The sequence below is a fragment of the Neovison vison genome, chromosome 1 (genome assembly GCF_020171115.1).
Source record: "Neovison vison isolate M4711 chromosome 1, ASM_NN_V1, whole genome shotgun sequence".
NCBI lineage: Eukaryota > Metazoa > Chordata > Mammalia > Carnivora > Mustelidae > Neogale > Neogale vison.
The window spans coordinates 12919908-12935360 of NC_058091.1; positions in this window are offsets into that span (position 1 = coordinate 12919908).

Here is a 15453-nt window from a genome sequence, read left to right on the forward strand (position 1 = left end):
CCTAAAAATGCATACGACTTTTTAAATGAGCTGCTCAGTCAGCCAGTTTCTGGAAGAGAACTGCCTGTACTTTTGTAAGACTGTCTTATTGCTCCTGCGGTCTGGAGCAGAAGTTGGGATAAAAGGAGTCTGAATCACGGATGAAGCTCTTTTGACAAGTCGCTGTTTTGTGTGTGTTTTATTGCACACAGTGTGGTGTCTGTATGTTAAGTGTCCAGCACTTTTAGTGCTGAGTGTGCTCCCTGCCTCTGCCTGGGAGTTAGAGAAAGGGGGAGTGAGAATGCAGGGGTAGGGTGGTCATTTGGGCACAACTCCAGTACGGAGCCATCGTATCTGCTCTCATGATCTTGATATCCCAGAGAACGATGTGTCTTTCCTGCAGACATGAACTGTCTCAAAGAGGCTGACACTCTCCTGATTCTCAAAACAAGACTTGGACTGAATGTTGGTGCACTGGAAAGAAGCACATGGCTAGCTGTGTTTGCTCTAACACGTGGGGAGGCTTCTCCCCTCTCCAATTCTAAGCATGAAACAACTTCTTAGCTATGAGATTCTGGGGGGAATAATCCATTGCCCAGAACGTGGGTATAAACATAAATCTACTTTTAAGGCTGGTATCAGGGAATTTAGGTGGTTGGAGTCTGGCATGGATGCCGCTTCCTAGTGATCTTTCAAAAATACAAATCTAATCATCTGACCTTCCTGCTTAAAGATTTCTGATGGCTCCCCACTGTCCACTGAATAAGGTATATTTTCCTTAAATAATATTCAAAGTCCTTTAAAACTTGATTTCAGTCCAACTTAAAACTGCTTCATTGTTCAGCTCTCAAACCTTATCCTCCAGGCATAGGTCCTTCTCAGCAGGCAATACTTTGTATTAATCAAAATTTCTTTGACCTTTTCTGTAGAAATCAACAAGCTGATTCTAAAACCTATATGGAAAAGTAAAGGGCCAAGAATAGTAAAGTCAATCTTGAGGGCAAAGAACAAAGTTAGAGGCCTTATGCTATTAGGTAGTCAAGACTCTAAATTTCTATATCTAAAACATTGTCAGTGTTTCCAGATAAGGATAATCCATTCACCCAACCAATGGAATGGATTAAAGAGAAACAGACCTAGATATATATATGGTTACTTGAGTTATAGCATAGGTGTAGTACAAGGCAGAGGGGATCCCATCTTTCCAATAAATTTCTTGTTACTTGAATGTCCCTATGGAAAAGTCTTCTTAATTTCATACACATAAATAATTGCATGTTATGAAAGGATTATGGACTGCAAAAGTAAAAGAAAAAAACATAGGAGAATATCTTCTTCATTTTTTAGTCAGCAAAGATGTCTCAAACAGGTTGTAAAAACCACTATCATTGATAAACTAGAGTGTATTACAGTCTAAAAGTTTCATTCATCCAAATATGCCCATGGAAGAGTAAAAGGTCAAGACATAAACTGGGAAAAGATATTTTCATGATTTTATCCAATAAAAAACTTGTATCCACAGAATGTAAAGAACGCCATTCAGAGGTTTTGTGCAGAAGAACAAAGCTGTGCTTTATCCAGTAATGCTAGAGAAGACATTTACATGTATTGAAATTTGGACTTACGTTCTTCTTTTCAAAAGTTTCACATTTATATCTTTTTAAAATATGTAACCTGGGTTACCTGGGTGGCTCAGTGGGTTAAGCCTCTGCCTTTGGCTTGGGTCATGATCTCAGGGTTCTGGGATCAAGCCCCATATCAGGCTCTCTACTCAGTGGGGAGCCTGCTTCCCTCTCTCTCTCTGCCTGCCTCTCTGCCTACTTATGATCTCTCTCTGTCAAATAAATAAATTCTTAAAAAAAATATGTAGCCTACAGCTATCCAATTTTATTTATTTATTTATTTATTTATTTATTTTTAGACTGACAACCTAACAGTGAGAAGCATGAAAGGTCACTTTTTTTTTTTTTAAAGATTTTATTTATTTATTTCTCAGAGAGAAAGAGAGAGTACAAACAGGGACATAGCAAGTAGAGGGAGAAGCAAGTTTCCTGTGGAGGAAGGAGCCTGATTGAGGACTTCATTCCAGGACCACAGGGATCATGACCTGAGCCTAAGGAAGATGCCTGACCGACTAAGCCACCCAGACATCCCTATCCAATATTATTTTTTAAAAGCTTTTTCTTACCATAAAGTGTTTTCATATGGAGATAACTACCCCATTCAAAAAACCATACCCAACAACTTAAAGGATGCTCTAAAATTTACCTTAAGAAATTTCTTGTTTCTTGCAAAGTATTTCACTGCTTAAGATATTAAATTCATTTTTGGAAAGTAGACTAGAAGCGAAGGTGATGAGGGAACAGAAGGCTGGCTGAGGTCAAAGCAAAAGGCTGACACCTTGCAACCTCCCCCCCCCACCCAATTCCTGGGTGTGACATATGTAACATTCTTTAGGAATCTCCCAACTATCTTAATGTTAATAGCTTGCTAAAAAGGGAAAAATGACCTTGACAATGGCAAGGCCTCTGGTATTCAGCATCTTGTAGGTCCTCTTTAGCATATGAAAGCTCTATTGAAACCTCCCTTTTCCTTACCTCTCCCAGCCCCATGTACATAACCTTCCACCCCTCACAACACCGGAGCAGCATCTCTTCCTGCCCATGGGTCCTGTCCCTGTGCTTTAATAAATCATCTTTTTGCACTAGAGACGTCTTAAGAATTTTTCCTTAGCTGTCAGCTCTGGACCTCACTTGCATTCTAAAACTTCATCATTTGGCGCCCAACATGGGGCTTTGGGTCTTTACATCTGGACGCTGAGTTTATGTACAAAACTGGTGAGTACTTTCTTTCCTCTTCCTTGACTCTCATTTCAGGGGCCCTTCAAGGAGTATAGTCTTTTTGGAACACGTTCATGTCAATTGCTTAGACAGGAATCCTCTAGGTGGCTACTCCACGGGGAGGAGAAAGTCTGACTTTGGCTGGAAGTTAGTACCCTGGCCAGAATGGTAATAAGACTCAGAAACTTGATGCCCTCTCTCTATTCTTGTTCTTATACAAAGTTGTCTGTCTTGGGCATGGGACAACTGCCTAAGACACAAGGATGGCTGCCAATCTTAAGACTCCCATGTGAGGTTTCCTCCTTATTGATCTAATGTGATCCCCTCCACATCCCTGGTCTAGCCACTTCTAGCCCTGGTCTAGCCACAGGACTTCCTCTGGGAGCTGGTTGAAACTAGTACGCAACTGAGTTAAAGCCCAACTGGGAACTTTTTCCTAGGGGAGTTGGCTATAAGGACCACATGTGTCAGAATGTTGCTTAGATCATGATGGATTTCAATCTTTTACTGTTTCTTGTCAGTGTTCTTTACTAATTACTAAAAGTTATAAAAATTGAGTCATTTCCCCCTATAAAACTTTTCTGTATTTTCTATGGGTTAAAAATGGCAGGGTAATAACACAACTTCCAGAGTATAGGATGGCACAGTATCTTAGTCCATTCACTGGGCACCCATTTGTAGCTTAGGATGTGATGGGGAAGAGGAGGGATGCCAGCACCACCCACCCCCATCCCCAGGGCCTTTTATGGCAGGAATGCCTTCACGGAAAGGTAGAATGATGATCAATAGCAGTTTTTGTTGAGGTATGCCTCTGGTCACTTTTGACGCCTGGAACCTCTGATCCTGCATGGGACACCACCCAGGAGTTGGGGGGGGTGGATTTTGGTAATGGACTTTCTTTACTTTTCTAGAACATGGGATCCTCTTCTTCTGTGCCCAAGGATTCTTTCTTGGGATGCCTTTTAACCCACTGGAATCAATTCAAACTGCAAGATTTAAGAAAGAAAAAGATGATTTTCTTCTGTAACACTGAATGGCCTCAGTACTCCTTAGAAGATGAGGAAAAGTGGCACATAAATGGGACTTTAAGTTTCAAGTTAATCTATCAGTTAGACCTCTTTTGCAGGGAGAAGGGCAAATGGACAGGTCCTATACATCCAAGACTTTATGGCCCTAAATCTGGATCCAGACCTGCAGGCCTCTTGTAGAGTGTGTCTAACCCTCAGCCAGATTAACAGCCCCCTCCCCTCCACCAGTATGTTGGGTGATGATTGTCTAAATATGCTGATTCCTCTTAATAAACCTGGGAAGTTAGAGGAATCGCCGGCCAGTCCAAAGAAAGAGGACACTGGCTTTCTTGCTATCCCTCTTCCTTATAAACCCTAAGACCCCTCTACCCCCCTACACCCCACCCCACTGGACATACCAGGAGCAGGACTCCCTATCTTCCAGGAGCGCCGTCTAAGTATGGGATGCATACTCTTAGGGAAGTTGCTAATGGAAAAGTGGGTACTGGAACTATCAGGAGGATAGTCCAGGGAGAGAAAAAAGAGAACATATGATCACTTGTTTGATAGAAGGAATGAAAAAAGGATTTTCTAAACCAGTAAACTTTGATTAACCTCAGGAAGTCACACATGGAACTGACAAAAAACCAGCTCTATTTCAGGGATGATTGGTAGAGGCCATTTGTAAATACACAAATTTGGACCCTGCCTCACCTGAGGGAGTAACCACACTAAACACGTATTTTGTAAGTCAGTCATCACCTGACATCAGCTGAAAACTAACTAACATGGTTTTGGGTCCTTAAACTCTCATCCAGTGCCTACTAGAAGTTGCAATCGAAGTCTTTAATAATAGAGATATGGCCTTAAGGCAAGAAAAGGACCAGCAGGATAAGATATAGGCTCAAATAGTGGCTACTGCTATTGTGGATTCCCCACAGCACCAGACTAACCAGAGGCAACAGAAAAGGCTGGTAACAGTCAGAAAACTAGGTAAGTCCCCATGCTATACATGTGGCCAGATTGGACACTGGGGCAGAGAATGTCTAAGCAAGTGCTCTCCACTAGGGCCATGTCCTGTCTGTAAAGAAACAGGACACTGGAAGAGAGACTGTCCTCATCTCCAGAGAGAAAGACAGGAACCCACTGCCCCACCCAAGAGTCGATGCTGGAGGAACTGGCATGATGGGGCCCTGAGGCTGGTCCAGCTCCCTTTGACATCAGGATGACTGAGCCCCTGGTTATCCTGGATGTGGGAGGTAAGTTTGTCAATTTTCTTATTGATACAGGAGCCACTTACTCTATTCTTATTCATCACTCTGGCCCTACTTGTCTTTCTAACCTTAAAGTTGTTGGCATAGAAGGGAAAACTAAAACATGCCATCAGACAATGCCTTTAACCTGTAAATACAAAAGTCCATTGGTAACTCATGTTTTTCTAGTCCTTCCATCCTGTCCCACTCCATTACTTGGATGAAACTTAATGTATAAACTGGGTAGCTGATTGGGCTCTTACTGTAGAGGGGGTTGGCTTGTTCTCTTTAATGTCTGGAGAGCTAAAACCATACCCTACTATCTCTTCCAAAGTCTGGAAGGAAGTAAATCCACAAGTCTGGGATTGTGACATCCCAGGATGGGCTCTTACAGCCCAACCTGTCAAGGTGACCTTAAAAGACCCAACCAGTATACCTCCTAAAAAACAATATCCTCTAAAACCTGAGGCCAAAGCTGGGTTACAACCACTTATTGATAAATTCCTAAGACATGGTATATTAAAGCCTTGTCAATCTCCTATAACATCCCAATTTTACCAGTAAAAAAGCCAAGTGGAGAATATCAAATGGTACCAGATTTAAGAGCTATAAATGAGGCAGTAACGCCTATTCATCCCATAATGCCAAATCTGTACACTATTCTCACCCATGTCCCTGGTGACGCCAACTGGTTTATAGCACTTGACTTAAAAGATGCCTGTTTTTGCATCCCACTAAGTGAGGAAACAGCTGTTATTTGCTTTTGAATGGACCTCACCTTCAAGCCCACAGTCTCCTCAATTAAGCTGGACAGTCTTACCACAAGGATTTAAAAACAGTCCTCTTCTATTTGGGGCTGCACTTAGCAAAGATCTCTGTGATATATCCTTGCAAAGGGAACACTAATTCAATATGTAGATGACATTCTAATCTGTAGTCCCACAAAGGCAACATCTGATAAAAATTCTATAGCTTTACTTAATTTTTTGGGAGACGGAGAGTATCGTGTATCCCCTAAAAAGGCACAAATATCTCAACAAAAGGTGCACTATTTAGGATACAAACTAACACCAGGTCACCTTATTCTATCTACTGATAGAAAAACGGCCATACTGGATCTTGAGCCTCCAACTACAAAAAAACAACTCTACACTTTTCTAGGTATGACAGGTTTTTGCCCCCTGTGGATTCCTGGATTTGGACTCTTAACCAAACCATTGTATGAGTCTGTTAAAGGTCCTGATGAGGAACCTTTGCTCTGGACTAAAGCTCAGCAGATGGCCTTTCAAACATTAAAAGCTAAAACATCTGCCAACTCCAGCTTTGGAAGCTTGGAAAAACCTTTCACTCTATATGTATCAGAAAAGCAAAGCCAAGCTTTGGGAGTTCTCACCCAAAAATTAGGAAATGAAACAAGGCTGGTGGGCTATTTTTCAAAGTCACTTGACAATGTAGCCCAACGGTGGCTCGCTTGTCTTCATGCAGTGGCTGCCACAGCCCTCCTGGTAGAAAAAACCTCAAAGCTCATGATGGGACAGTCCCTGTAATGACTTCACATCAGGTCCAGAGTGTCTTAGAGACCAAAGGCCACCAAAGGATGATGGGACACCACCTTACTAGACACCAAGCTATGCTTTTGGATACACCTGAAATAATACTTAAAACTTGTCAGACTTTAAACCCAGCTACTCTTATGTCTGGACCTGACCATCATACCTCTATAGAACATAACTGTTCAGAAATCATTGATTTTTTTCTATTCTAGCTGGTGAGACTTAAAAGACTCCCATATTAAAAATGCAGATGATAGTTTGTTTACTGATGGCAGTAGCTTCACAGATAAGGGAGAAAAAAGGGCTGGACATGCTAGAGTTAGTCTGATTCAAACTATTGAGGCAAAACCCCTTCCAGTAAATTCTTCTGGCCAAAAAGCTGAAATAATAGCACTTATCTGTACTTTTCAATTGGCAAAAGGTCTAAGAATTAACATTTACACTGACTCCAAATATGCCTTTCTGGTACTACATGCTCATGGAGCTATTTGAAAGCAAAGGGGATTGTTATCAAGCCATAACTCCCCAATCAAACATGGACCTGAAATCATTGCTCTTCTTGAGGCTATACCTCTCTGCCCAAGGAGGTAGCGGTGATTCACCTCAAAGGACATCAAAGGAATATGACCTTAGTATCTAAAGGAAACAATTAAGCAGACTGTGTAGCTAAAGAGGGAGCAAAAGGTAACCGGATATTAAGCTTTATACCAGTCTTAACTCCAGTGGAGTCCATAACTCCTGTCTATTCAGCCCAAGAAATTCACATTGCTCAGGAGTGAGGATGTTCTAAAACTACACAGGACTGGCTTGTTAACAGTGAGGAAAAATTTTTATACCCAAGAATAGTCAATGGAAGATAATACAGGGCCTATACCAGGTAACTCATTTGGGCAAAGACACTTTAAGACATTTAATTAAAAATATATTTGATGGAGTAAATTTGAAAGCCACAATAAAACAGGTTTGCTGATCCTGTATTATCTGTGCCCAAGTAAATCTGGAAGGTGCAGCTCGCCCTCCCCCTCTTTTAAAACCAGTTCAAAGGTGTGGATCCTATCCCGGAGGATGCCCCTATGTTCATAGCAACATTATCTAGAATAGTCAAGGTATGGAAAGAGCCCAAGTGGCCATAGATTGATGAATGATAAAGAGGAAGTGGTACACACATGTGTGCACATACACCCACCCACACCCACGCATTGAATTTTTTTTTTAATTTTAGAATCTTTTTTATTGTAGTGCACACAAGGATGTGAAAAATGCATCGTCACTACATTATGTAAGCATCTAGGTGCGCAATAATTGATCAATACCCCTGAAAGTGTGACTGGAGATAACAAATCATATAAAAAAGAAATGCTATAGTTTTAAAAAGGGTTTAAATATATACATATGAATTCAAGCAACACAGCGGAATATTATTCAGCCATAAAAAAGAATGAACTCAACCATTTGCGACAACATAGATGGAGTGAGAGAGTTTTATGCTAAGTGAAGTAAGTCAAAGAAAGACAAATATCAGATGATTTCACTCATATGTGGAATTTAAGAAACACCAAAAAAAAAAACCAACCAAGGGGGGGAAAAACAGAGAGAAAGGCAAACCAAGAAACAGACTCTTGACTATAGAGAGCAAACCCTTGGGTGGTAGAGGGACGGTAGATGGGAGGATGGGGGAAGTAGGTGGTGGGGATTAAGAAGGGCATGTGCTGTGATGAACACCAGGTGTTGTACGGAAGTGTTGAATCACTGTATTGTACACCTGAAACTAATATTACACTGTATGCTAACCAACTGGAATTTCAATAAAAACTTAAAAAAAATAAAGTACTTATCAAAGTCATCTGTTAGTAAATCCTTGGGCTCCTTATCTACAGTAACATTAATTTGGAGAATATTCTTTTTAGGTAAGTTATGTGCAAATGAGAAAGACAAGAGGAAAATCTATATATCACTATCAGATTTTCTTTATTAGTCATATATATCACTGTACATTACATGCAAGAAAATCACAATATAGCCCCAAATGATTATGTATTCTGGCAAAACAAGAATAATACAGTCCAAAGTTTATACATTTACATACAGCTGTCTTCAACAGTTAAATAGGAATAAAGTAAAAATAATTTACTGATGTGCTCACTGTTTGGTGTATAAGTCAACATTCTAATTTGCACATGAGAACACTATGATCTGGCAGATCATTCTTTAGAAAGCTAAAGCTGACCATCTTCTCCTATCTGGAAATGTGCATAAAATGCAAAATGATAGCTTCGTCTTTACTGCACATGAAAATATTAATTTTTCTACAATTAAAAAGACATTATGATGAGACCAACACATTAATTAAAACCAAACAAGAAACAAAAAACTGAAGAAAGACTACTAGACAAACATGAAAACAACATTGTATATTTTTAAACATTCCTCTTTGGCATTATCACAGTCAACAACATACAGTTGATCCTTGAACAAGGTGGGAGTTGGGGGCAATTACTACCCTGACCACACAGCTTAAAATCTGCATAAAACTTTTGACTCCCCCAAAGCTTAACTACTAATAGCCTAATTTAGACAGGAAGCCAGCATAAACAATTAACACATATTTTTTATGTTACACATATTATGTACAGTATTCTTACAATAAAGGAAGCCAGAGAAAGGAAACGTTATTAGAAAATCATAAGGAAGAGAAAATACATTTACAGGACTATACTGTATTTATAAAAAACCAAAAACACTTATAAGTGGACCTGTGCCTTGTTGTTCAAGGGTCAGCTGTACTCATTTGTCTCTGTTTTCCTGGCAGTGCCATCTAGGTGAAATACACTACCTAAGGAAATATTTTTTACCTATTGTGGTAAGGGCAGATATGGGAAAATTCTTAAAAATAATCAGGAAGCATGTTGTGCTCACTGTTAAATCTATGGGCTTCATACTGTTTTTCTAACGATGTGGTTATGTTTTCATTTACTTGGCTAGAAAATCCGTAAAACACGAACAATTCTAGACTTTTCTTTTTATGCTACCAGTTGGCATTTGTATAATCAGCTCTTTGGATATTTGGGGTATAGACGTTGAATCTACATGCAGAGCAGCAGATCTGTTTCTCTCCTTCAGTCCCCAACGCATTCAAGGAGAAGGATCGATTCTGCTTTTCTCTCAGACCCCTGAATGGGAGCCATGAGAACAAAATCAATGCGTAGAGAGTTGTTTACATTGGATCTGACTTCAAACTATAGAAAAAGAAAGCAATAATTCTGCTGCTGTTTCTGTTGCTAGGGAAAAAGTAGTTTGTGGATAGGGTGGGCATGAATCTCTATAAAATATTTGTGCTAAATCAACCACAGAGAATCTCATTTAATAAAACATTTAAAAAATAATATTTTGATTTTTCCCATGAAACATGGGTATCTTTTTAAGCTAAGTGTTTTTAGTTGCCTAAACTTCAAATATAATTAAAATCATGCAGCACAGCTTCTCCTTTCTAATGGAAATTATCTTTGGAAAACAAACTGTGTCATTAATGTTACAAGAAATTTAAAAACATGTGACAGAGCACCCGATGCTTAGATTCACACTTAAAAAAAAATCCCTTGTCTTTTTGCTATATTTGATATAACAGATTTTTGAACTTCTTTTTTAAAGCTCCACTTGCAATTTCTTTTTTATTTAACAGAACAAAATAAAGAAGCAAGATCACTTGTTTTAAGTTTCCAGAATTATTAAGTAGATGAAAAATTCAGAAAATGTATTGCCAAGAGAAGGATGTGTTATTGGAAACTGGCATTTCTTTTTAAAATTCCCATCAAATTAATGGGAATTTATATTTTTATACTCATAAGGTAGAAATTTTTATGGTGGGAGTATAAAATTATAAATTGTAGCTTCAAATTTTATGGATTCAGGATTTATGACCAAATTTTTCAGTGAAGTTGATGGTTTGGATGGAGATAAAAGCATAATTTGAAGTTCAAATTAAGATTTAAATAGAGAATGTATAGTTTAAAGCATTTTCTAATCTTCACTTTGTTTCTGGAGTATAAATGTAAAAAAGCTTACAAGTAATTTATTGATTCAGCTCCTTCCAAATAAGGAGCTAAGTTCTTCATAAATTTTATTTCATTAATCGCTTTCTATTTTGATTAAAATTTCCATATAATTTCTAAGGCTCCATTTTGTTATGTGTGTGTCCATGACAGTTATTTTCAAATATACTATATAATCCAAAGTACCTGACTGAAAACAGAAACTTCAAACAAAGCAGACATTTCAAGAATCACAGAGTCCTCTGATGTTCAAGAGGCTGCAGAGTTTGGAAGGTCACGTGTTTGTCAGGCCAGGAACTAAATAAATATGCTTGAGACTATGTATGGAACTTTTTTCAAATGAATGTAGATGTTCTTATGAAATGAAATATACACCTGAAAGTCTTATTGACATTTTAGTTTTTCCATTATGGATTTTCTCAAACGGTGGGCTCTTAAACTCAATTATTTTGGTAGTAATCTCCAATATCATAAAATGTTGACAAGAGCTTCTTAGACTTCAAAATATTGCAAAATATAGTTAGAAGTCAAAGCTATTTTCTTTTAACATAACAGAGTCAAAATGACTTAGTCTATAGATCCAATCTAAAAGTAATTTCCTACCATTTACAAAGACATCTGTGCACTATGCAAAACCAGAGCCAAAGGGAAGACTTCTAGCTTTTACATTCATGCCAGAAGCAGCATGACTGGTAGATGGCCTTCACCATTCAGTGGATTCTTCTCCCCTTTCCCTCAGCCCTGCATGAAGTAGAGGGTACGTTTTCCTCATGGTGTCTTTAAGTGCTCAGTGGCCAGCTTTCTCTAAATGAGAAACCGCCAGCACCATCACTTCAGTGGTCTTTAGGATCAATAAGAAAATGAACCAAATTGATCTCCCAGTTTCCTACTGGAATCTTCAGCCTTGTTAGGAGGAAAATACTTTAAAAGAGATGCTCATATTTTTATGTGTATATCCATGCTTACGGGCCAAGCTACATCCTGGTGCAGGTAACTTCAAGAGACTATCCCTGTTTCTAGATTTGACTGGAATTATTTTGTGGTGAATATTCTTTATAATGAATGGATCAACAGCCATTATTAGGAATTGCATTATACATTTGGTTTATGCATTTGTTTATGATAAGATAGAGCTCATTCTTAGAAAAGGAAGGATTTCATAAAAGTGAAAATGAAATTGTGTCATCAACATTAACCCCACCTCCCATCCCCAGTAAATGGATGAAATTTATTAAAGCAAACAAAAATCATGGGGCAGTTTAAAACACCAATTTTTCTTATGGTTATTATTTTTTCCCCCAGTCCATGTAGAAGTTATGTAATTGATTCATAGGCAGCAAGGGGATCCTAAGAACTACTTGCCAGGTTCTATGATTTGCAATATTGAGTTTATAAATCTTGAAAATAACCTGCTATTTGGACCTAATTTATACAGATGTAGTAGATTACATGGAGAGTACCTAGGTGCGTAGGAAGCCTATTGGTTTGCTCCATTCTCTTGAGAATTAAGGGCCATGAATTTCCATAAGGCAAATGAGTTTTGAGCTAATACAGCGATGATTAGTAGCAGCTTCCCACTGAGTCAGAGCGCTAGGTGAGCCTGGGGGCAGATGGGAACAAATTGTCTCACAGCCAAAGAGAGTAACAGGAAGGCCTTGTTATTTTTCTGTTTTTTGAGTGGACTCCTGCAGAGACGAGAGCAGGCAATAGGAAGCAGGTTTACCACCTGCAGAGATGCAGGAAAGGAATCGGCTGATAGGTTTCTTGTGCTAGTATGGGTATTAGAGATTGAATTCTGATTGGTTCTAAAGTCCAAATGATATAGAGAAGAGGGACATTATTTGATGAAATGGGGAAGGTAAGTGGCCCAGCATGTTGCCAAGCCATGAGCAACGATATGTCTCAATTTTCCATTATACTCTGGCAATGATGACCTCCTACATTGGCCATTACAAAGGGAAATTCATCAGGTAGAGAATACTGAGGAACATGCATGTGTATGATGACAGGGTGAAGTCAACATTTTTGAACAGCAACGAAAAATAATCCAACAACAATAATGAATCCCTAAACCAACCAACTAGTCAGGCAACCAAGAAAGAAAAAAACCTCAAAGAGTTGGCAAATAAGGAATAGGCATTCTGAAACATCTGACGGACCATTTTATTCTAATTTACTTCATAAATGGGAACTCTTTTCTTTTGAAAGTCTCCAGTAGTCAGTCTCCTTAGGGAATAATGTCCACTGATTTTAGAGCATGGTATCTTGACCATGGCAAGAAAAAGGTCAGATGTACTACTCTGCCAAGAAAACTGTAGAAATTCATACTGCATTACAATGTTATGCCGTATAATGGAAATTTCATGTGAATTGTATTGTCTCATTTTGGGAAAGTAAAAATTCTAATATGGGATGCAAAAAACAGTGGGATCCACAGGTTAACCTTTGATTAGAGAACTTTTGAGGGCATAATAAAAACCTTATGCCTGTAACTAGCCCTTTCCAACTCAGAATTGGGAATATCCCTGGGAACCTAATCTGTGTAAGCACTTGCAGACTCTGGTCTCTTCTGAGAGGCACCAACTGATAGGTTTTACAACCTAAAGGCTTGGTTGTTTTGATGTCATAGTGGTCTGGAGTGGTGACATTATGACTATTACCAGATGTAGAATGTGAAAAGTATCTCTACATCCCAGAAGCCCATCTCTGAGGGAACCAGAGAAAGGACAGCCTATGAGCCATACAAATTTTGCAAATATCATGTCATGTTGGGACCTTGTTTCCCTCGACAAAGTGGGGAAAAATAATTATTGTTTTTCTCAGAGACTCATTTGCTTTGGCCTCCACTATGGACGGTAAAATCTATCATCAGGTCACGCCAATGTGATTTCCTCTCCCTTTTCTCTGGGAATTATTAATTAAACCACTTTTACTGTGCTTATATTAACGAAGCTCACTCATGCTATTCAGTGTATGTGACTGTGTTCAGTTTCACTCAGACTCTCAGATACATAGTGTCCCATCTATTCCCTCCCTTTCTCTTCTCATATCTTCCTCTCTCTGTTTCTATCACTCATTTTTTTTCATTTCCATTTGGCATTTTGTAACCCTGTGTATTCATTAAAAACTTTCTAGCTTTAGTGGATAATGCTAATTGAATAAAACATTTATGTTTTGGAAGGAAAACAACAGAAATTTATTTTAAAAGAATTGGAAGTAAATATGATAGCCTGTTCTCAAGATTTAGGTTCTTTAAAAAATTAAGTAGCAAAGTAAGAAGAAGGAAGTTGTAGGTAATGTTAAAGTGCATATTTTCCTGGAGGATTTTTGTTGTTGTTGTTGCAAATATGCCTATGACAGAGCGCACAATGATAAGATAAATTTCCCTTGCTGTCTTCAAAAAGACCTCTGTGTTCTTTTCCTGAAACTATAAGACAAATATACATTTATTCTGTATAGGCAATGCAAGCTTGCTAACAATGTGACACTATTAGCTGGAACACAAGTAATAAACTTTTTTTTTTTTTTCAGTTGCCCTGGTTTAGATTTCATGGACATAGTTGTAGGGGGAGAAGCAAACTATGTTTGACTCATGAGATAGCTCTGAATGACAACAAATCATTGAGGTTTGCAATTATTGAAAAGCATAGAGGCAAATTCAGTTCCTGCAAAAACTGTATTTCCCCTCATGATGTATATTTAATATTACCATTCTTTCAAATTCAAAACCGAGGACACATCATCTGAAAAATCAAAGCATATTTATGTTTGCATTGAAAGCTTTGAGGCTGTTATGATTAATTTCAGGCAATTTTTATACAACATAAGGTTGTTTATGCTCTTTCCATAAGTATATAGAGGTTTCACTGAAACACAAAGCTATAAGACTTGTTTGCATTCAAGTGTGGTTTCTGTAGGTCCTGTTTCTTTTCTAATATAGTCTAAAGAACTGTTGCAACTTAAATAGATCCCTACCTGCTCTACATAATGCACACTTTTTAGAAACAATATCTTTGTATAAAAGGTAGTGATGCCAACCAGCTCCACTGAGTGGTAGTAAAGTATGATGCCAGATAATTCTGATGGTAGAATGATAAAAATGAGTAAACTCTCTTCTGTCCTTGTCACTTATGGTTCCACTCGATTCTTAAATCATTTTTTTCCAAATAAATAGCAAAACCTTTGCATTGTTTCAGATGTTGTAGTACAGTCTAGAAACATCTTAATCTATTGTCATAGAGTTTTATTTGGTCTATAAGCAGACAGGGCACTCTTTTGGATGTGAATGGATCAGAGATTTAACTGAGTTTCTGGAAGTTGGGAGAAAAGGAAGGAGCTCACCCCTTGTACAACATGAAATCACAGGACTATTTTTGGGGGGAGGAGTCAGGGGTATGGGGACATTAGAACCGTAAGCACTAGTTTCCAGGTGGGTTGGCTTTGGATGCAAACTTGAATCCCTCTCAAATACCAGAGGAAGAAGTAATTATGCCAATTTCTCTGTAACATTGTAAAGCTTAGGTGCAATTTCAGGTGCAGATTTTAAAATTCTCACTTCATACAAGATTATAGGAAATGCAAAGTGAGTTGAAAATGTATGTGATGGGGAAAGCCCCAGAAAAATTGATCTCCCTCTGAATATGTGCCAAGGGTCTAGAATCATCTTTTCATATATTTGAGTCAAGACTGATATATTTCAAAGCTCAATTTTAATTTTTTCTGAGCCTTTAAAATTCCCTTAAAATGTATATGCAGCTATTTGATGTTATTTC